The sequence below is a fragment of the Pteropus medius genome, unplaced genomic scaffold (genome assembly GCF_902729225.1).
Source record: "Pteropus medius unplaced genomic scaffold, Ma_sr-lr_union100, whole genome shotgun sequence".
In the NCBI taxonomy this organism is placed as follows: Eukaryota; Metazoa; Chordata; class Mammalia; order Chiroptera; family Pteropodidae; genus Pteropus; species Pteropus medius.
The window spans coordinates 2,939,486-2,960,730 of NW_024349227.1; the positions used below are offsets into that span (position 1 = coordinate 2,939,486).

Consider the following 21,245-nt stretch of genomic DNA (forward strand, 5'->3'; position numbering starts at 1 on the left):
TAACACTGGGAAGGAGGTATTTGGGCTCCATGTCACCAGTGAGGAACCTGGGGCTTAGAGAGGTGAAGAGCCTTGAAAAAGGCCACAATAGCTCCTGTGGAAATGCTGAGAGAATCGTTTTTGGTTTAGACAAAGAGTTAATGAGCTGATGTCACCCAGAGGTGCAGGAACTATTCTGCCTTAATTGCTTTTTCAGGCCCAAGTGCTAAGAAGAGGGACCATGGGGAGGAAGGAATCACTGTGGCCTTTGCCAACGTGCAGGAATGGTTGGAAGGCAGTAAAGGTCACTTAGACCCCTGGGAGTGACACAACCGGATGATGGAAACAAGTGGAGCCCCTATCTTTTTTTATTATCTCAGAGAAGAGTTCTAGACAGGAGAGGCCAAGACTATGTAAATGCCCACAGACTTTGGAACCTCTGTCACTTCCACCTGACAATTTTATCTTCCATCCGTTCTCAAATGATGAGTGGTAAAACCGTAATAAGGAAAATCGCCTATCTGCATATTTTGGGGGTAGCAAGAAAATAGGAACTGGGGAGACAACATCTTACTGCACAAGAAAAGGTGAACCCCAAGGGAGGTGTGGGTGGTGGCAGGTTTTCAAGGGAAAAGGAAGCAGACCAAGCGTCTGGTACATTCCAGAGGCCGGGAAGAAGTGAGAAGAACACAGGAACTACTGGCACCAAAAGTCACCCCGACGCTTCCCAGTGGGACGGCCATCTGGACATGCCCACGTGGAGCCGGCCTGCGAAGGCAGGTTTCAGAATCCAGACTCTCGCCACCACACTACACACTCCTTATAAATGCTGCACCTTCAAATCCCAACGCGATGAGGGATTCAGAGGCAGAAGACCCCTGGGAGCTTTCGGAGAAGTTGTGAGAGGGTGGGACAGTTGGGCACTGGCTGGGTCTGCTGCTGGGCTGAGACAGGAGAAAAGCTAGAGAAGAATACCCAGGGAGTGTCCGACTCAAAGAATCAGGTTCTCTGTGGCCTGTGCAGAAACTCTCTCAGGCAGCAGGACCTTGGAATGCGCAGCGGTGTGGGCGTGGCCTGGGTCTTTGTCCCAGCACCGCCACTAACTACTCTATGCTGCTCACACAACTTCTTGGCCTCAGTGTATGCATCTGTAAGATGGAGACAAATAATTCAGGCCCTAACTGTTTCACAGTATTCTAAACAAGAACCAACTAAGGTAATAGATATGAAAAAACACTGAAAACTGCTGTAACAAGTTCTGAAGGGCTAGGAGACAATTCTGTGTACTAATGATATTAATTTTTTATCACTGTTTGACCCACTAGTGTGGCGTATGCCACGTGTTGTTGAGTTGGAGGAGAGGACCGAAAATCATACCTCTCTTTCTCTCCCATTCCTGTCCCCACCCCCCGGCGGCGCAGCAGGACCACTGTGCCACGGCATCTGCCGAATGGCTGACTGATTGACAGCTTGGCAGCATGGACGTGGCGATATCCAATTTTTCATCGAGCAGATTGTCACTGCCCCCTTGTCTGTTTGAGGGTCCGAGGTGGGAGTAGGGCGGCGGGTGAGCAGCCAAGTTCCGTGCCAGTCTACGTAAGAAGAGAGTGCCACATGTTTCATTTGCAGCAACAGGGATTCAGGCTAAACTCTGGGTGGGCGCAGCTGGCTAGAAGGCCTGAGCAATGAAAAGGGAGAAAGTATATGCAGTCTCTTCTAAAATATTTTGGCCTTTTTTTCTTTTTTGAAGTATTTTAGAGTAGATTACAGATATTATGATTTTTTCATCCCCAGATACTTCGGTTTGTAGCTCTAAGAAATTAGGGCATTTTTTAACTTTCAGAAATTGTTTCTTTTCAGTCAACATTGTTTGCATTTTAAGAGTCTGCTGAAGAACGGCTTAAGACCACTCAGTGATTGCTCTGACGCATTCCGCGGCCTGAGCAGCAGGGGCTGCAGACCAGTCTTAATGGCGGGCTGAGCGCTCTGCTCTTCAGTAGGAAACCGGCGAATAGGCACAGAGGCACCTGCGCACCCTCAGACCAGCCTGCGACCTCAGGCTGAGCAGCAGTGAACCTAGGAGCTGGAGTGGTCCGTTCACCCTGAAACCCGTCCTTGGTCACAGCCTTTTTAGCAGCTGCCTGCTCTTCCTTTTCAATCTCTTCAGGATCTCCGCAGAAGCAGAGATGAGGCGTGACCTCCCACGGGTGTTCACGGGAGATGATGCCACGCATGCGCAGGACCTCCCGGGCCCGCATTCACCTCAGACCTGCCGGGTGAACCCCCACTTGTTGTTGCAAGGAATGGCGACGTCCACACGGCGCAGAGTGTCTGTGTTACCCAGGGCAATGGTGGGCAGGTTAACATAAGACGCCTCTGTGAGGGGCTGGTGGTCGGCCCTGAGATGAGTAACCAGCAGGAGTCTCGGCTCCCGGAAGGCTGCCTGGATCTGGTTAGTGAAGGTGCCAGGAGCAGAGGGACCAGAACAGGAGTGGCTCCAGTGGCAGCAGTAAACCTCAGCACAGCCTGCTGGCCAGTATTTCTAGATAATATCAGCAGAGTTTTCGATGGTAACAATGGCATGAGCTGCCAGCAGAAGTTTCTCTTAGGTTCTCTTCAAATTTGTGATGTAGATGCCATCACTTTTCCTTTTGTAGAAGTACTGTTCCATTTGGAAGTCAGGATTGGTGCTACCTAACTGGGTTCCTGCTGCAGGAAATTTGAGGACATCCTTCTCCTTTATTTGTAGGACATCAGGGCTCCGGACATTGTGAAAGTCTCCCTTTAAGTTATGTGGGAGCCGAGAGCAATGCCGTGCGGGCCCCTGTCTGGGTAGTGCAGAAAAGATAGGGCATTTTTGATAAAGATATTTGTGGTGGCAGGTGGTGGTGGTGGTGGTGTTGTGTGTGTAAGTGTGTGTGCAGTGTGTGTCTAAGTGAAGGCAGCTCTTTTCAGGAGGAATTAGATACCACTCTACTCAGAGGCAGGGGAACGGACCCAATATGTTCTCTTCATATCCCTCCTAGCTTTTGGAGGCTGCCATCTCCTGCTCAGTCTGGGAAAGCACCTGTTTCTCTGTCTCCCATCATGGCCTTTCTCTTCAGCTCTCAGTATCCATTGCCAGCGGCTCCATAATAATCTCTCATAGAGAAACCTGAACAAAATCGAGTGCTGAGCGTGGGACCCAAATTGCAAATCAATGGACTCTGAATTAAATATTGATTTCCCCCCTTTCTTTCAGGAAAGCTTCTTTAGAGTAATTGGCTTACTGGTTTTGTTTTTTACTTTTTAATTTTTCATCCTGATCTTTAAACATTCTAGAGCTGAAAGAGGAATCCTGCAAGGCAAAGCCCAGTCCTCCCTGCTCCCATTCCACCTGACCCTCCTCCCTTCCCTTCTGGTGACTTTCCTCTCTAAAGATGGAATGTTGGCAAGTGGAAGAAGTGGCTCATAGGAGGATGACTGATGCCATCATCCCACAAGGCTGTGGCTGGGCAAAGAGCAGCCATCCCCACCCCCTGGGGCTCCTGGCATGGACATTTAGTCGCAGCACCGTCCCAGACCAAATAAGAAATGCAAACTCAGTCTCACAGGGGCTTTACTTCATTGGACCTGCTGGGCTACTCTCTTCACACTCCTTCAGGGAGTCTTCCTCGATCTGCTTCTCCTACAACCTAGGGCTGCCATCCTTGGGCATGGGCCTGCAAGGGCTAGAGCAAGATATTTAGGAGGTCCTGAGCCTTAAAAATTATTACAGTGCTTTCTCAACTGCCCCCACATCCCATGTAACAGAAAATTAAACATAAGATAAATTAAGAGTAAGAAGCTCCAAAAAAGTGCTGATTTTCTCATAATAATGACTAGAATATGAAGAAGGAAGTCATTTTAACATTTTATTGTTGTTGTTGTGCCTGCTTTGCTGGGGTTCTTGTAAGTGTAGCAGTGCTGGGTGTGATAGGAAAGCAGGCCCATTTCTGAGGAAAGGGCATCTTTGCCCTCTATGCCTTGTGGCCTGTGGTCCTGAGGCTTCTTAGCCTCCCTGGAGAACCTGACAGCCCCAGGCTTTAGGCCACATGGAGTGCTCCCCCAAACCCCGACCCGCTTTCTTTTCTCCTGTGTGTCAGCAGTTTCCTGGGCTTCCAGCACTTCCAGTAAGCCACTGGGTCTGGCTGAAGAGAAAGAAAACATCCAGGTCTCATTCCCAGAGGACCAGTCTGGAGCAGAGGCTGTTCCGGGATGAACTTGTTAGCAGAGAAATTTAATTACTGTGGTCCCACCAGGATGAAGTTTCTGTTTCCATAGCGCCGCCTTCCTGAGCACCCCAAAGTTCTTTATGAGGAAGTCTGTGAGTCTCCAGTGAAGGTGTGAAGAATGAAAACAATCTGGCTGGCCCAGGAGATTTCAGAGTTGTCCCAGGAGGAGAAGCCAGGACTCCTGCCCTGTGCGCTTCCTCCCACCCTGCTTCACCTCTGCTGGCAACTCCTAAACCTCAGACTGTGAGATGAGCCAGATCTGGGTTTGCATGGCAGAGAATGCATTCATTCACTGAGCACTTACTGAGACCTACTGTGTGCCAGGCAGGTGTGGGTAAAGAAATATGGAGGTAAAAAAAGAGCATACACACACACACTTTGATCTTAAGGACACCTAGCTAGAGAGACAGATGTGTAAGCACTCGTGGTGTGGCCACTGCTATGATAGGTATATATTCCCTTAAAGCACCTAGAGAGACTCCTAAATCCAGCGTAGGCTTGAGGGAGAGGCGGGCGCGTTCTGAGAGTCAGGACCATTTTTGAACTGATTCCCATGGATAAGTTAGCCAAACCAAAAAAACCTGGGGATAGGGAAGGGTGTTCTAAGAGGAGGAAACTCCAGGAAGCCAAGGAAGGAAAACCTGAGCTATGTGTCATCAGGAACGAGGTACCTGCGCTATGAGAGATGACAAGGACCTGCAGGAGGCCTGGGGTCAGACTGCTCGAGCAAGCTGCCCGAGCATGCAGCCAGTTTCTGTGATCTCGAGAAATGTATAAAATGGGACCAAATGAGACAAGCTTCATGGGGATTTGGGAAGATAGGGAGTAAATGAGATGCTCTATATAAAGTGCTTAATATGGTGCCTAGCACGTAGTAGTAGTAGTAGTCTATATATTTTAGTTTACATTATTACTGATGAATTGTCTGACCTTGCAAAAGTTAACGGCTAACTCTTACCCTCAGTCTTCTCATCTGTAAGGTGAAATTGTTAACAAAGTCTGTTCAATTGTGAACAGATTGAGAGACTGTCTTAATGACTTTGACACGTGTTGGTCTCTTTTCCTGCCCTTGCTTTTCATTCTTCTAGCCCCACTTAGGGCCTAAATACTTGAAAACAGTAGCACCTACTTGTTTTCTCTTCAGTTCAGGGCATTTTGCTTTATACTCACCTTCCAAAAGTAGATCTGACTCCAAGTTCAGCCCTCTTTCCACTAAACTTCAGTTGTCCAAACTATTTCTGGTCTAACAATGACATATAGATTTTTGCCTAACAAATTAGCAAGGCATCAAAAAAATATATATCCAATGGTGGTAAGAATACAGAGAAATGTGCACATTTATACATTTTTTAGGTGCTATCTATAAACTGCTGACAGTATGTATCAAAAACCTGCAAATGTTTAAGTTATTTTTTCCTTAGTAATACTCGCTTCTGACAATCAAACCCAAGGGAATAATCCTAAATACACACACAAAGCTTGTTGCACAAATATATCTGTTGCTATATTGCTGATGCTAAGGAAAGATTGCAAATAATCAAGTGAATAGTTAACTCAGTTACGATAGAGCCATCTACCCAAACTTAGGCAATTATGAGGTACCTAGAAGAATCACATTCAGAGAGACAAAAAGTCGAATGGTCATTGCCAGGGGCTGGGGAGGGCGACACGGAGAGTTATTGTTTAATGTGTACAGAACTGCCTTTGGGAAGATGAATAAAATTATGGAGATGGATGGTGGCAGTGGCTGCACAACAATGTGAATGTACTTAATGCCACTAATCTATGCACTTAAAAATGGTTAAAATTATAAATTTTATGTTATGTATATTTTCACAATAAAAAACGCATGCATTGAAGAGGACTAAAAAGACATTAAAAAATTATCTTTTCTAAAACCCAAACAGAACTTGTCTGGAGTCTGGAATATGAGATTGTGGATGAGACAAAGGAGAATATTAATTCGTTTGTTCATTAAATAAATATAAACACACCAAACACTGTGCTAGGTACAAGAAGCACAGAGACACAAACAAAATAGACATAGACCTTGACGTTTTCTCCACAATGTTGATCTGAACTGTGGGAGTTGCTGTTCTAGGGGAACCAGTTAAACTCTGAGATAACACAAATGGATGTCTCATGTGCCCTGATTTTGTATGTTGGGGCTGTGTCTTTTGCTGCAGAGGTAGCTGGGTCCCAGGTGGATGAGGTGAGCCTGGCCATTTCCAATGAACCCCTCCATATTGTCTCATCCCCAAGAAAACTCCTTCTCTGGAAGATGTCAGCTTCCAGCTTAGTTTTTAAGCTTTTGAGAGCAGTTAAGATATGTGGAATAGTCAAGCATGTAAGTAACTAGGGAAACACTCTGGGGGGCTTCTGGGTTGGTGTTGTGGACCCATGACCATGAGGAGGGTCTGATCAGTGCTCACACTTAGCCAGAGCCGGGGAGAAGGGAGGAAATGGTGCTCTCCACAGGCCAGGGCCTCATGCACACTCACCAATGTTTGCTGGAGAAATGTTTTAAAATATCCCCAGACTCTGGGATGGGGGCTAAATGCAATAAAAGTGGGGTGGGTAGTACTAAATGTCATAGTTGGGAGGGGCTGGGAGTAAGAAAAGGAAGAGGTATGACCCCCGCAGCCCAGTGCTCCAGAGAGCCAACACCTGGGGAATGTCCACTACGTGCCAGACACAGGAGTTTCGGGGGCAGCACAGAAAAGGGGTTAAGTGCAGAGACAGTAAAGCTGGGCCACCTAGTTCATGTCCTGGATCTGCCACTTCAGGTTTTGTCACCTTGGGCAAATTATTTAACCAGCTCTGTGACTCAGTTTCCTCATCTGCTAAGTAAGGATAATAATAACATCTACCTTGTGGGTTGTTGTGAGACTCTTAAATGAGTTTATATTTGCGAAATGCTTAAAGCAATGCTTGGCACATGGTAAGCACTTTACCAAGATTCTACTAAATGATATTCAATAAATTGAGCTCATGGAGTAAGAAATTCTTGAAGTCTGATCATCAAACCACAGACTCAGACCTGGGTGGAGTCCTGGCCTTCTCTCTCAGCATGGAGCTCTCCACATGCTCCCTCTTTCCCTCTCCTTCCCTAAGATTCCCTTTATCCCCTCCTGCCCAGGCACGAACTTCTATCCAGATCTGTGAAAGGAGTGAGTGTTGGGGGCTGCTGAGGCCCCAGAGGCTGGGAACAGGGTGAAGCCAGGCCACCTGCTTTGACTGGCAGCTCCTGTCCTCCTGCTGGGCTCCAGGTGAGGGTGTGTTGATGCAAATGGGGACGGAGGCCAGTTCGTAGAATCACTATGTTACCAGCCCCACGCACTCCCCGCCCTTTCCCCTAACGCTGATGATTACATTTATTAGAGGCTCAGCGACAATGGTTGTTGATTCTCCCTGCTGCAGCATTTTAGCCAGGATTCGCAGCTATTGCTAGTTACAAGCCTGAGGATCCCAGGACAGGCCCAAAGTTGGGCACTGGAATCTTTTCAGCCAGGTCTCCAGGGTACTAGAGTCACAGAGAGCACATAACCCAGAAACATCTGCCTCAGCTTGCTGGAGGGAAGCGGGGCACAGAAGGACATGGCACCACTCTGGGCTTCCTTCTACAGAGGATGTTTGACAGATTTTTCCAGCTGCGGCATGGCTGGGACAGGCTCTGCTGGTGATACCACCACCCCCTTTCCTAACCAGAGTGCTTTCTCTTCCCATCTTCCTCCCCAAGCTTCCTCACCTCACACCCCTGCCAGCTGGTGCAGAGGGGTGAACTGAAGAGCATGTGGGTGTCTGCAGAGGTGGGAGTAGCTTCATGGGGGTGGCCATGACACTCCAACTGTTTATCTGGGTTTAGGGATGAGGGTAAGAATGAATGAACATTTGTGAAACCTCTGCTAGGTGTTAGGCATCATATTAGGAGCTTTGCCCATATTATTTCCTTTAATCCTCCAACAACCTTCCCAATGGCACAGTATTAAACCCATTTTACACAGAAAACTGGAACTCAGAGAGAGTGATTTGGTCACTCAGCTAGGAAAGGGCAGAACTGGGATTGGACTCAGCTCTGATGGTCTTTGTAGGTGAGAAAAGCCTCATTACACAGGTCAGTAGTGGCAAAATCTTCTAGATCTTCATGGACGTCAGCCTTGCACAGGTCAACCCTGTTCTGCTGAGCTTTGGAGTCGCCATGCACTTGAGCCCAGGAGAATGAAACGTACCTGGGCCCTGGAGTTGGGCAATGGCTCCAGGCTGCTGGGAAGAGCCCCTGTGGTCCCCAGTCTAGGCTTCGGCTCTGGCTCCTGGTGTGCCCTCCAGGTCCCCTCCTCCTTTGGTGTGCTAAGGGCAAGGCTACCATGGCGGCTGAAGCCCTTGTCCATTGCTGTCCAGAGGGCTCTCATGGTCCCAGGGTCCTGCTGCTGACTGGTGCCTGGCACACTCCTGGCTGGGTTTGTGCAAGTCATGGCCATATGCAGCCCTTGTAGCAATAAAGGGAGAGCATGGCCGATAAAAGTCAAGTGAAAATTCAATAAATCAAAAATATTAAACATTACAAAAGTGGATTTCATACACCCACAAACAAATGGATGTATAATGTGAACATTTTTTAGTTCTATTGGCAGTATTAAGTGGATTAGGTGTTAACTATTAAAAATGATTATGGGCCTTTGTGGTTGACACTGGTGAATTCTGGGCCCTTCTAGGGCCCCTTGATGGTCTGCTTGTGTCAGGGGGCCAGGATGGGCAGTGTCCAGGGCACACTTGCTGAGAGTCTGTACTGGAAGCGTGTAGAAATCTCGCAGTGGGGATTCGTCCTGGGTACAGAGCTGTGCTCTAGTGATCATCCGACACACGGCCCCTCGACTTTCTGAGAGAGGACAGGCTGGGGGGCGGGGGAGGTGTGCTTCCAGGCTCCCCTGTGCTCTGGGAGGGGGGTCCCTCTCCACCTCACAGCAAGAGAGCTCCACTGTTCCTCCCTGTCTCCTGGGAATCACCAGGGCTTGGTGCAATGACAGGCAATGCCAGTCTCCCTGAGTTCCCACTCTAGTGGGGTTGGCCCCAGACCCCAAGACCACATCCCTTTTGGCATTGGAGCCACAACCTATTTTTTATGTAAATTTGTTTGCACTGCTTTCCTAGCCTCTCTCCCCCCTAATCCTGGGATCTCTCAGAGAAAGATCTGCACCTCTGGCCCAGCTCCCCACCCAGGGGGCGTCTGGTACGGATCTTCCCTAAGCCCCAGCCTCCACTCTGTGAGCTGCTCATGGCATCTGGAGTTCAGGACCAACCACTGGAGGCTGCTTGACCAGCCCACCAGGCTTCACCCTGCTTTTGCCCACTGACATCCATCACTATCCTGCATGAATCTTCAGGGACAGCCACCCAGCCACCCAGCCTTGCTCCTGGTAAGGATACATTCCTCCCAGGGAGGGCACAGCTTGGGCTAGAGCCCGACTGATCAGCAGCAAAGCACATTACCCTTCTGAGCCAGCCTTAGATTTTTCTTACCTGTAGAGTGGAGGTAGCACCTGGGTGAAGGCATGGTCCTAGTTCCCATTTCCTTTACCTCTCTGAAGCTAATTTGTGTCCTTCTAGCCTCTAATTGGGGCAGGGACATGATAGGCCTGGGAGTCAGGCAATACCTGAGAGGCCTGATGCTGGCTGGGGCTGCCGTCAGCTTGGCCTCACCTGTGTTGCCACAGAAATGAAAGGGGTCAGCGCTGTGATCTTGGCGTGACAATGAGCATGGCGAGCTTCTCTCCTGACTCGGAAATGCGTGGGAGAAGCAGGCTACTCTCAGCCTTGCCCTCCCCAACTGGGATCCCAGCACAAAAGGTCTTTGTTCATTGCCCCCTGCTCCCCATCCCCCATGCCCCTCCGTTGCTCCGGGGCTGTTCCCATGGCACAGAGGGAGGGTAGAGGCCTCCTGGGAAGGTAACATTTCAAGGGAGAAGGGTCTGGGATCCATGCTCCAAGAACTGTCCCGCAGTCTCTCAGAGGCCCGAGAGCAGGCCTGCGCCTTGGTCACTGTGACTGCTGGCTGGGCCCCAAAGGGGGTTCGAAGAGGGAGAGTTCAGGACACATCCCATATCTGTTTATCAAGCTCTAGGTGCCAAAAAATGAAAAGTACTATATGTGTGCACATTATTTAATTTTCATAACAACCCTGAAAGTCATATCCCCATTTTACAGATGAAAAGAGTAAAACAGAAGAAAAATAACTTACTTTGTGGCATAGCTAAGATTCAAAGCCAGGTTTATGCCGATGAGCTAACCAGACAAGGCCTTGTTTTAGGACTGCTGTCTAAGCTGTCTTTTTTCCCTATTTCCTCCTACTGAAGAGGGAGCAGTGGCAAAGTGTGCATTAGTCAGGGTCCAGAAGGAAAGAGATGGCATCCACAAGCAGGCTGGGTTAAGGGCAAGAGCAAAGGAGGGGAGACATCCTGCAAGGACACAGGAAGAGTGGTCCCTGGAGCCTGGAGAGAGCTGGAGCTGTGGGAGGGCCGCCTTGGCAAAGCTCGTCCCAGAGGAGTGCCCAGGAACCGCAGGCCCTTCTCCTCTCATGCCAGGCCCCCGTCAGCTGACCCCACTGGAAGCTGGAGGTTTAGGGAGCCTGTCTGGTGCAGCCATAGGAGTCTGCCTTCCAGGTACAGGGCACAGAGCAATATGGAGCCGGGGTGAGCAGAGGCTAGTCGGTGCTGGGTGTCTGCGGTGCTTTCTGAGAAACCCATGCTGCCTTGATGATCCAGGACCCTCGGAAGGGGACAGGCTGGGAAAGCAGACTGTGAGGTCCCAGGTGGGAGAGCTGCGGGGACCTGTCCCGGTTCTTTCACTCCGGGACCCAGGGCGTGTCCTGGACTGGAACAGGGGCCTACCTGGAGATCAGGAACAGGGCCAGGTAGAGATGAGAGGAGTCAGGGAGAGGATGGTGCCTCTGCAGAAAGGAGTGGAAGAAAAAGCAGCCAAGGCAAACCCACCCAGGAGAGGCACCTTCATGCTTCTTACCTTCAAAACACACTCTCGCTGTTGTTCTTTGTACAGATATGTGCTGTGCCCTGACTGTGTGCAAAGCTTGCCCCTTCCATGCAGAAGCTTGTCCTCAACAGCTGTCTCTTGGGCACTGCCCTTCAAGGGCTGCTGCGTAAGTGAGTGAGGAGGGGCAGTTCTAGGTCGCAACTGCCTGCTCCACACAGTGTTCCAGTCAACCCCAGCCCAAGTCACCTCCCCTCCTGGGTTCCTGTGTCTCGCATTCCCAGCATTACTACCTACAGCTAATGGCCTTCAGGGTAAGCTCTCCAAAAGGCTACACTTTCGGTTTATCAATATCACCCTCATACCTGGGAGGAAGGGAGTCACAAGGCATGGAGTGCTCAGCTCAGAGATGCTTCTGCAGTCCCTACTGCCCACGCTCACCTCCAGAGAAGAGAGACAGTTCCATTACCCACCAACAATGTAGTCATGTTCTGTCTGTTGAGCAGGCAAGACCAATCATGCCAGCTGCCCCAGCCCCAGGATACCCTTCCCCAGTGTCCAGCAACTTATCACATTAGCTGCTTGTAAGGAGGACTCTCAAGACTTTCTGTTTCTTTGGTCCCCCCTCACCCAGCAGCTGATGGGGAGTGGGAAGACGGTGGTCACCTGCCAGCATCCTTGTTGTCCTGTGTACATTTGGAACGGATACAGTGCAACCCAGAGGCCTGGACAAATGGAATGCAAGGGCTGAGGGAGAAGTAGGCTGAGGCCTGACCCGTCATGCCGTGGACTGCCCAGCCTGCCAGGCAGCTCAAATGGCAGGTTCCCATCCCAGGGCGGCTGTCTGCAGTCCCATTCTGCCATGGTCCCTGGTATGGAGTCCTGATTGGAGTAATCCCAGGAACGTGTCTTTTCCTCTGCCAGCTGCTGGCCCCAGTGTCTCCTATGCCTGAAGAAGTGAGGTTGAGTGGGAGCCTGAATCTATGCCAGGAGAGTCCGGGGCTGGACTTGTTTCTGGGCACTGGGCACAGGGGCAGGCAACGGGCCTTGGCTGTGAGTGAGCCACTCCTAGTGAACCCCAAGAGCTCTCCACATCCATGGCCCTAAACAATCGCTCTTTCGTCTCCCTATCCCGGCCTGTCAACTGTCCTCAACCTCTCGGTGTCAGTCGTGTCACAGAGCTTAGGACCTAATTAGAGAGGCAGACAGGTGGACGGAGATGGCTGAGAGAGGCCCCCATGTTCCTGCTTTCCCCGTCCAGCCCCTGAGCATCCCTCATGTTTCTGAGCTGCTTTGCCATCACATTTCTCTCCCTGCTCAGCCCCACTGGCCTCAGCGGCCCTGAGCAGCTCTCGCCTGCTCATCCATCATCCTGGTTGCAGGCACCAGAGTACATTTCACAGAGAAACCTGCTGGCCCAGGGCCCCCAAGGAGAAGGGCTCAGCTGTCAGAGAAGAGAGCGGTTTCCACAGGGGTCAGAGTGCCAGGCCCTCCGGGATTGATCGGCTATGAATTATGGACGTCACACTCCAGTCTGCCTGGTGCTCCAGAGCCAGGGAGGATGCCCCTGCCTTCCTTCCCTGAGCCGGCCTCTTCTCTCTGGGATTCCTTCAGCATGCATTTATTTCACATTATTCCTTATGGATATTACTTTTTTGTTTTGTTTTTTTTTTAATGGGTGAGGATTTTGTGCACAGCCTCCCCCATTAGGTTGAGAGCTCTGAGCAGGAGGGCTGTGCCTCTTCCACCCGCTGGAGTTCGCTAAAGGCTGCCAACTGGTGCTCAGTATTGAGAGGTGACTGTGACCAAAGGTGGGGTGGCAGAATGAAGAGCCCTTGGCCTCCAGAAAGACCTGAAGATGAGGGGAGAGGCAGCAGTGAGCCCAGACTGCTGGCAAAGCCGTCGCGGGGGGCCCTTTGCAATGCTGTGCCCTGAGCGAGGCCTGACCCAGCTCCTTCCCTCTTTACTCTCCGCCCCTTCCTGCCCTTCCAGTCATTAGCCTCTCCCGCGCTGCCCTCACCTAGCTGCTTTCCCATCTGCTCGCCGCCCACGCGGCGTTCCCCAGGTCTGTGCTCTCCCTCCCTGCCCTATCTCTGCCTCCTCACTGCCCACGCGCAGGTGTGCTCACTTGTGCCGTCTCCTGGACCCAGCCAGCCCTCTGCTGGAGAGCGCCACACCAGGAAACCGCCGCAGGCTCTTACCTGTACCCGCCCCTCAGATGCCTCCTCCTCTCTCTGTCCAACCACTGTGCTCACTTGGAACTCACATCTTTCTTCTGATTCACACGGAACCCACAACCTCACCAGTTCCCCACTCCAGACTCACAACTTGTCTCTTTCAAAACCGCCTTTCACAGAACTTCCGAAATACCAACCCCACCCTCTGATCGCCAGGTGAAACCTAACAGGGGAACTTTCACGGCCTCTGCTTGTTCTGCTCACACCGCTCTCCGGCCTTACCCACACACCTGCTTTTTAACACAGAGGTCACCTGGTGGCGCATTGCCTGGGCCCAGAGCCCTTTCTCCCGCCGTCTTTGTCCCTACAACTCCCATTCGGGGCCCGAGGTCTCCTGCTTCTGAGTCACCGCCAATGCCCGCAGCTGCCTCCCTTGGTCTCTCCCCACCTTGAGCGGCTGCCTCACCTTCGTGCTTTGCGCCGCCTCTGTCGCCACGGTCACCGCTTTGCATTTCAGTGGTTTATTCATACGTCTGCGCGCCCTCCCCCGCCCTGCACCTGGGGTCCCTGGCACATAAGCAATGCCTTCAAATCACTGAGTGAGTGAAGTGCACTGAGTGAAGGAGCGATTCTGACTGGACGGGTCTGGTGGCAAAGGCTCGCGGGCGAGGGGTAAGAGGATGGGGGGCCAGAGAGCCAGGTCAGCGGAGAAGTGGTTGAGGAAGATGAGAAAATTGGTGCCAGATTCAGCCACGGGGGAAGGGGGAGGACGCTCTGAATATACAAATCACCCTTTCCCTAGCTGCTCCAGTCAGCGCCTTCTCAAAGTGAGGAAAACAAACCTGTTTCCCTTATGACAAAGCCTGATTTGATGATAAACCCTCTCGGCTTCCCAGGAGGTGGCAGTGGCTCTGATGGATGGGGAGGAGGCAGGAGGAGAAGGTAAAAGGGGGAGGGGGTGGTGGAGAGAGAGAGAGAAGGGAGGAAAGAGACAGGAGGCGGGGGAGGAGAGGAGAAAGCTCTTGTTCTGTGAGCAGATTACTAATGTGGTGGAAGGCTCAGCAGGTTCTGTGGGGAAGCATTTTGCTGTGCATGAGAAGGCAGGCGGCCATTAAAGCAGCCACCCCTGGGCTTCTACAGCCCGCTGGTGGGAAAGAGCCTGGAAGGAGAAGGCTCTGCTTGGCCCCGAGGCAGCAGTGAGAGGGGCCTGAAATCTTGGTTCTCCAGGGGCTCGGGTCACCCCAGGCCCTCTGCAGAAGGGATGGGGCCCTTCTGCTCTCCAAGGGGCTATCTACCCGCTGAGGTCACAGACTCCTTCCTTGGGGAGGTGTTGACACTGAGTCCTTTTCTCTACCTTGCTGGGGGCTGCGCTCAGCCCAGTCCTGGTATCAAAAGATGGCAGCTTCCGCAGGACTCTGGGAGTCCTGGCCCTGTGAGAGGGGCAGTCCCTCGGAGGGGGCGGCCTGCGCAGCATGCAGGGCTTGGGGGTGAGTGGGTGTGCCCCTATTACTGTCCTCCCTCGGCACCGAGGGGAGCAGAGCAGCCTGCACCACCCCTCCCAGGAGGTCATGGGGTACGTGGGGGCTGATTTGCTCTGAAGATCAGTAGCTGGTCTCTAAGTCTCATCTTCTCACATCTCTGTTAAGAGAACAAGAGGACCTGTGGCATCTTGGAATCCAAGACTGTTTGTATCTTGGAAATCATCTAATTCAATCTTTTCGGCCACAGGTGGGGAACAGAGAAGACAAGTGACTTGCCTGAGCTCACACAGCGAGGGGGTGTCCAGGCAGGCACCCCTTTCGCTTGTACTCCAGCCTCAGCAGTGCACTCGGCACTGGGGCCTCTGCTTCTCCTAAGGCCTCTCAAGCTAGAGACAAGTCCAAAAGGAGCCAACGTCCGGCCCTAAAAGCTTTGAGACAGTGAAGCCCCTAATGCAGTCTTCTTCAGAAGATGACCAAGGGGAAATTACACCACATGAAACCCAACCAAACTTCCTTAAAATGCTCTTCCTGCCTGTCCTCAAAGTGCCGCAGCTCCCAGGAGCTGCTCGTGTCCCCCTCCCTGGACTCCTGGCTTCTCCCCCAGCTCCTGGCCTCCCTCTGCTTCCTCCACTTCGGTTCTGTTCCCACCCATTGCCCCACCCCCGCCTGGTAGCCAAGCAGCATGCCGTCCTCCTTAAAGGTCGTACTGGCTCTGGTCACTGTCACCCCCCAGTTTATGACTCACACTTCCCTCCCCTCCTTCCTCATGGTTTTAGCATCTCTAGCGGGGAGGCGGGGTAAGGGTGTTTGTTTCCTTGGAGAAGGATCCAACGCACTTACAATAAAAACCCAGAGGCCGCTGCGCTGCCTCGTCCCACACCCAGCTTCGGCTGCTCTCTCGACCTCCCTGCTGCTCCTCAAACTCGCCTGCTCGCTGACGCTCGCTTGGGGTCATCATGCATCGTCTTCCCTCTGCCTCGAAAGTGTTCCCCTCTCATTTCGTGTGGCTGCTGCCATCTTGTCGAGAAGGTTGTGGCGTAGCCATCACCACCTCCGGAGGCCTTCCTCCACTGCCTTTCTAGCGGCCCCGGGCCCCCACCGCCGGCCTCTGCCACGTCGCCTTCGTTTTGTTGTGTGTGAATTATACTTTCTATCTGTTACTGTTTTTGTTTTCTCATTAGTGCCTGTCTCCCCCATTGAAAGCAGGGGCCTTTCCTGTCTGTCTTTATTATAATGTCCCTTGTGTTTGACACTTAAAGAGTCGTTGTTCAAAGAATCAGTGAAGGGAGATGGTTAAGGTTGAAGCAGGACCTGGATCCATGTGAATCTCTTTGCAGATGAGGTGTTGCAGACTCGGGGGTTTCCTCTCTGTCCTGCTCAGAAAACTGACGCTGAAGATCCACATAACCCGGGGATCTCCGGGTCAAGACTTAGGGAATCCCCATGCGGCTCTGATAGAGGAGCTGTGCTGCCTGCGCTGTGGGGGCCAGGCGCCGACGTCTTCACCCTGTTCATGACGGCTCCTTTGCTGGCTGAACTAGCAGTGACTTGGAAAAAGCCACGTACCCACTGACCAGACCTCGCCCTGGTGTGGGGTGCTGGGAACTTGCTAGGTGATGCCAACACACACACACATACACATACACACTCTCTCTCTCTCTCTCTCTCTCTCTCCTTTTCCTGTTCCTCTTCCCCTGTTTCTGGCAGGAGATAGGTGAGCAGCTCCTGGGCTCCAGGTAGGAAAGAGGCAGTACATTGGCACAGCGCTCCTTGTCCCCAAGCTGCAGTGTGCAGGAATCGGGGGGTGGACAGAGAGTCAGGAGACAGGGCAGGCCACTTCTCCAGGAGTTCTGTGCCCATGAGGAAGACTGTAGCACCAGAGGCTCCCTGGGTATCTCAAATCTGGCTTGGAACACCGACATCCTCTCTTGTTGTGATTCTGTTTATCAACGAGAGGGAAGGAACCTATTGTACAGGCTAAGTGGGGGGGGGAGAAGCGGAAAGAAATCAGTGAATAGGAGCTCAGGAGCCAAGAAGTTGGGCTCAGAGACAATAGATGGGAAGGGAGGGGGTATGGGAAGGGAGCTCTAGACCGGAGAGTCTTGGAAGAGAAATCCAGGTGTGTGGAGCCACCATTTGGGAATGTTGGGAGAGGGAAGAAGCAGAAAAGGGGCTACTTTGGTGAGATTTCTGTAGCGGCCAGCCTCCCCCATGCATGGAGCTGCCGTGCGTGGTGTTTATGGGCTGGTTCTACATGCAAGGCTCCTATAGCGAGTGAGAGACGATATGTGATTCAGCAGGTGTGTCAGATACCCAGCACCAATCCAAGAGAGTGGAGGACTTTGTAATCAGGCTAACTCTGAATTTCTTGACCTTGGACAAACCATGCAATGCAAAGGGCTAGCACAAGGCCTGGCACAGTGTCCTGCAAATCGTGGCTGGGTAGCTTTCTGCTGCCTGGACCTCTGGCCCTTACTTCAAGCCAGGAAGACCCTTCTGCACTACCTGAAGGCCTGCCTGGACACAGGGGCTTAGACAGAAGGACCCTGAGGAATCTCAAGGCCTTCCGAATGTTTAATTTCTGCCAGTTTCCCATCTTTCTCTACTTCCCACAATCTCTGCAGGGATGATGTCTTGATCTGCTGACTTTAAGAAGGACCCAGTTTTCAGACAGACTTGTTCAAAGGGAAAGCATCTACGTTGGCAAGCTGATTTTAACCCAAGTGTGCAGGTGATCTGGAAGACTTGAATCTCTAAAGACTATATTTTTTCCGCCTCTGTTACAGGGTGCTTTAGCTTGAAATATCGGGGTAAGTGCTCAACACCTTCTGCTTTGCAGAATGTTCCCAGCGTGGGGGCTGTTTGCATCTTTCTGGCCTGGTATTTTCCAGGATTGCCCAGAGCCCAGGACCTCAGGCACCGTCAGTGGTCCCACTGCTCCTCTGCCCATCCAACTCCCCACTGCCTACCCCCCCTGCCCCAGCACTACCCCAAGACCAGAGGCTCAGCTGCCATCCTGCCCGTCTCCCAGGACATGGCTCCCTGGGGATTTCTTACAGCTGATTCTGCTCTTGCGGGCTGGGCTCCAGGAGCCTGTCCTGGGATGGAGGGGCCCCTCTGGGGGAGGGAGTGCCCCTCTTGTGACTGAATTTTCTTAATCCTTTGGTGGGGGGATGCCGATTACCAGTGAGGTGTGATCAAGAGCTGTTGCCTCTCCTGTCAAGATGGGTCAGGATGTGTGTCCCTGTCTCAGGTTCCTGGGCCCGAGTGGGAGGAGACCTTGGAAAGGTCCCTCTTCTGCAGGGACGAGACGGGGCTTGGGGAGGCCTGCGGCTAAGCCAGCTTTAGGTCAGGGTGCAGTTGATTTGGGATCAGAAACTTGAGTCGGGAGACGGGACGTGTTCTGTGCATCTGCACTCTTCGTCCTCGCTTCCCTTTGCTCCCTTCACCACTGGGCGACTCTTTGTCCTGCATGTTCCAGGAGACAGTAGAGAGGGTCTGTCTTTGTTCTTAGACTAGAAATGGGATGGGGAAGGGCATGGACACCTCGCCCTATGGGCTCGGATGTGCTTCCAACAACAGATTTGGGCTGAGGGAGCTCCAAGAGAAGACAGACAGAAAAGGTGTTGGTGTGACTTGCCACATGTCACACAGTGAGTCAGGCCCAGAGTAGTAAAACTCAGGGCGCTGGGTTCTCACTCAGTGCTTGCTCCTTCGCAGCACAGTGCCTTTGCAGGGGGCCACGGCATGAAACCCTGTACTGCCTCTTGTGTGGGAACCATGAGCTAGACGCATACCACAGACAAGGATTCTGGAAGACAGGCTAGGACCAATGGTGCCAGGAGAAGGCGAAAGCTGCCTGTTTTGGTGCCTGGGGTTCAGAAGGGGACACGGGGAAAGGAGACAGAGGGGTTGCAGAAGGAGGAGAGAAGGGAGAGCAGGTGTAGCGTGTTCTGCGTGTGCAAGGTCAGGAGGGTGTGCACACGCGTGTCCAGGCCTGGGAGTGGTAAATGGGCTGGTCTGGAGGCAGGAAGGAGGCCTGTGTTTGGGGAATTTATTGCAGTGACACAAGAAGGTGGTGGTCCCTCGGCTGCTTGTTCACCCTTGCAGGAGAAATGAGACACTGGAGAAGTGGGGAAAAGCCACATCATCCCCCTAGATAAAGACCCTCTGTCAAGCTGGCAGAACCACAGGAGGGAGGTGTGTGAGATGGTGAGATGGCAGCTGCTGGGGACGTGAAGCTGACCCAGCCAGAGAGACAGAGAGACGACCTTGAGAGAGAGGAGAGGCAAAACTGAGCTAGTAGTGTCTAGTGCAGTAGTGGGGGGAGGGGGGAGGGAAGAGGAGGGAGAGAGCTGAGAGGGATCCAGACAGTGGAGGGAAGGGCAGAGCCAAGTCCACCTCCTGTCTGCCTGCCTGCTTACTTTTAGCCAAAGCAAGGACACAGACATGGGGCTGTGCCTGCTGGGTGGGGACAGAGGTGGGGGGCAGCGTGTCCTTGAGCCCTGGGGTTTTCCTGAGCCAAGATCCACAGAATCCACCATCACCTCAATGTCTCGTGGTCTGTCAGGATGCAGGCCTGAGGGGCCCATTTCTCCAGCCTGGGAGATACTTTCTACTCCTCGCTTCTCAAAAGGCTCTTGGTTGGGAGTGGGGGTGGGGAAGGTAACCCAATTGCTCCCTCAGCTGGGAACGGGGTTTCCCATCTCTCCTGCAGGAACTCCCCCCCAGAACTATGGTTGTCCCTCCCCTCCTCTAGTCTGTTTTCCTGTGTGTTACGTTGCATTTGCCCTTGAACAAATCACTTAGCCTCCCGTGTTCCATTCGTAAAGTAGGGATAATAATACCTTTCTCAAAGAGTTGTTGAGACTACATATTTCATCTCTATGTAAAGAAGTCTGTAAAGTGCACATTTGCAGCATAGCTGAAGAGATTGTTTCTCCGGGAGGAGCCTAAAAGGAAAAGGAGGCAGGAAGAAGTCCGGGCAAGGTCAGGGTGAGGAAATGCTCTCTGGCTCTTGCAGGAACTTAGCTCAGGCCCCTCCAGCAGCCCCCGCTACACCAGCCTCCTCCAGCCCTGGGCCTGGGCCTTGCTGACGACGGGCAGGTTGAGGGGCAGTCGCTGCCAGCTCATGCTGGCCGCTCTCTCCTATGACACTCACAGAACAGGTCAGGGCAGCCTGCCTGGAGGCTGAAGGGTGCCACAGAGAGTAGCGTGCTCCTTCCTTCAGGGCTGGAGGATGGCCACCATGGATCCCCCTGGAGCAAGGGCCCTTCCAAGTTTGCCTAAGTCGCCAAGGTTGCCGAGGGGGTGCATAGGCGGACCTGGATGAGTGAGGCTGGGGAGTCAGGCGATGGCAGTGAGGCTTCCACAGTGCCTGACTGGACCCAAAGCGCCCTCCTCTCTCTCGGAGCTGGCTCACAGCTTTACCAGTCTGCAGGTCTGCAGAACCAAGGACCTCGCTGCGGATGAGGAGGGGCGCTGCTGCCCCTGCCAGGCCCGCAACCTGACTCCTTCAGGTCCCTGCGACGAGCCTGGGGATGTGACCTATGCTAGAAGCCGAGCCCCAGTTCTCTCCCCACCTCCCTCTCTGGATCACAGGGCAGGCCGAAGGACAGCTGCTCTCTTTAGAATTTCTTCGGGGAGGCACCAACAAGGGCGCTCTTTCTATTCTGTGGGCTTCCCTAGCCAAGAAAGGGGAATTAGTCAGGAGACAGCTGCACAGGCAGCTGGCCCTTGGGGAAACCCTACCCGGTGGAGCCGCCAGGGCCTTGGGAGGAAACGGTCAAGAGCCTGCCTCCTTTGTCTGGCCTGGAAAGAAGGGCCAGCTGCGAAGCGTAGTGTAAGAACAGGACTTTGGACCTGTGTTCCAGCCGACCTGGGTTTGAATCCTGGCTCTGCCACTTACTAGCTGTGTGAATTTGGGCCACTTCCCTTTCATAAGCCTGTTCTTCATCTGCAGTATGGAGATAAACACCCCTACTATTCAAGCCTATTGTTGGGGTTAACATGCATATGAACTTCTATTACGAGGTCTGGCAAGTGTCAGGAGTCGGGAATTGTTGGTCCCCTTCTCTCACAGGAGGGCATGGGTCAGATGACTTTCTGTACTCAGCGCAGATTAACCTTGGGGTGTGGAGGTGTGATGTGGCTTCTAGCACTCAGGAGCCCCAGTTCTGGAAAATATCCTTTCTATTTTTTTCATCGCATTACTTCGACACAGGGTTTCTTGCAGTTGAGGATCATAAGGCTGTCAGCTGTTGTGTGCCTAGGCCTTGTAATCTAGTAAAGCAGGATATGGAAGAGAATGATATAGAAGAGGTTAGGACTGGTGGACATGAGAGAGAGAGGGAGAGGGAGAGGGAGAGGGAGAG

At 52.4% G+C, this 21,245-nt stretch overlaps 1 long non-coding RNA gene and 1 pseudogene across 1 annotated transcript; both read right to left on the minus strand.

Annotated features, from left to right (window-relative positions):
- Positions 1 to 1,879: 1,879 nt before the first annotated feature.
- Positions 1,880 to 8,704, minus strand: LOC120617999 (40S ribosomal protein SA-like; annotated as a pseudogene).
- Positions 8,705 to 11,315: 2,611 nt separating this feature from the next.
- LOC120618008 (uncharacterized) lies at positions 11,316 to 11,891 on the minus strand. The gene is made up of 3 exons (XR_005657122.1): positions 11,880 to 11,891; positions 11,579 to 11,654; positions 11,316 to 11,378 (listed from the first exon to the last, which is right to left on the minus strand). It is a non-coding gene; the product is annotated as an uncharacterized LOC120618008 (long non-coding RNA).
- Between the last annotated feature and the right edge of the window lie 9,354 nt (positions 11,892 to 21,245).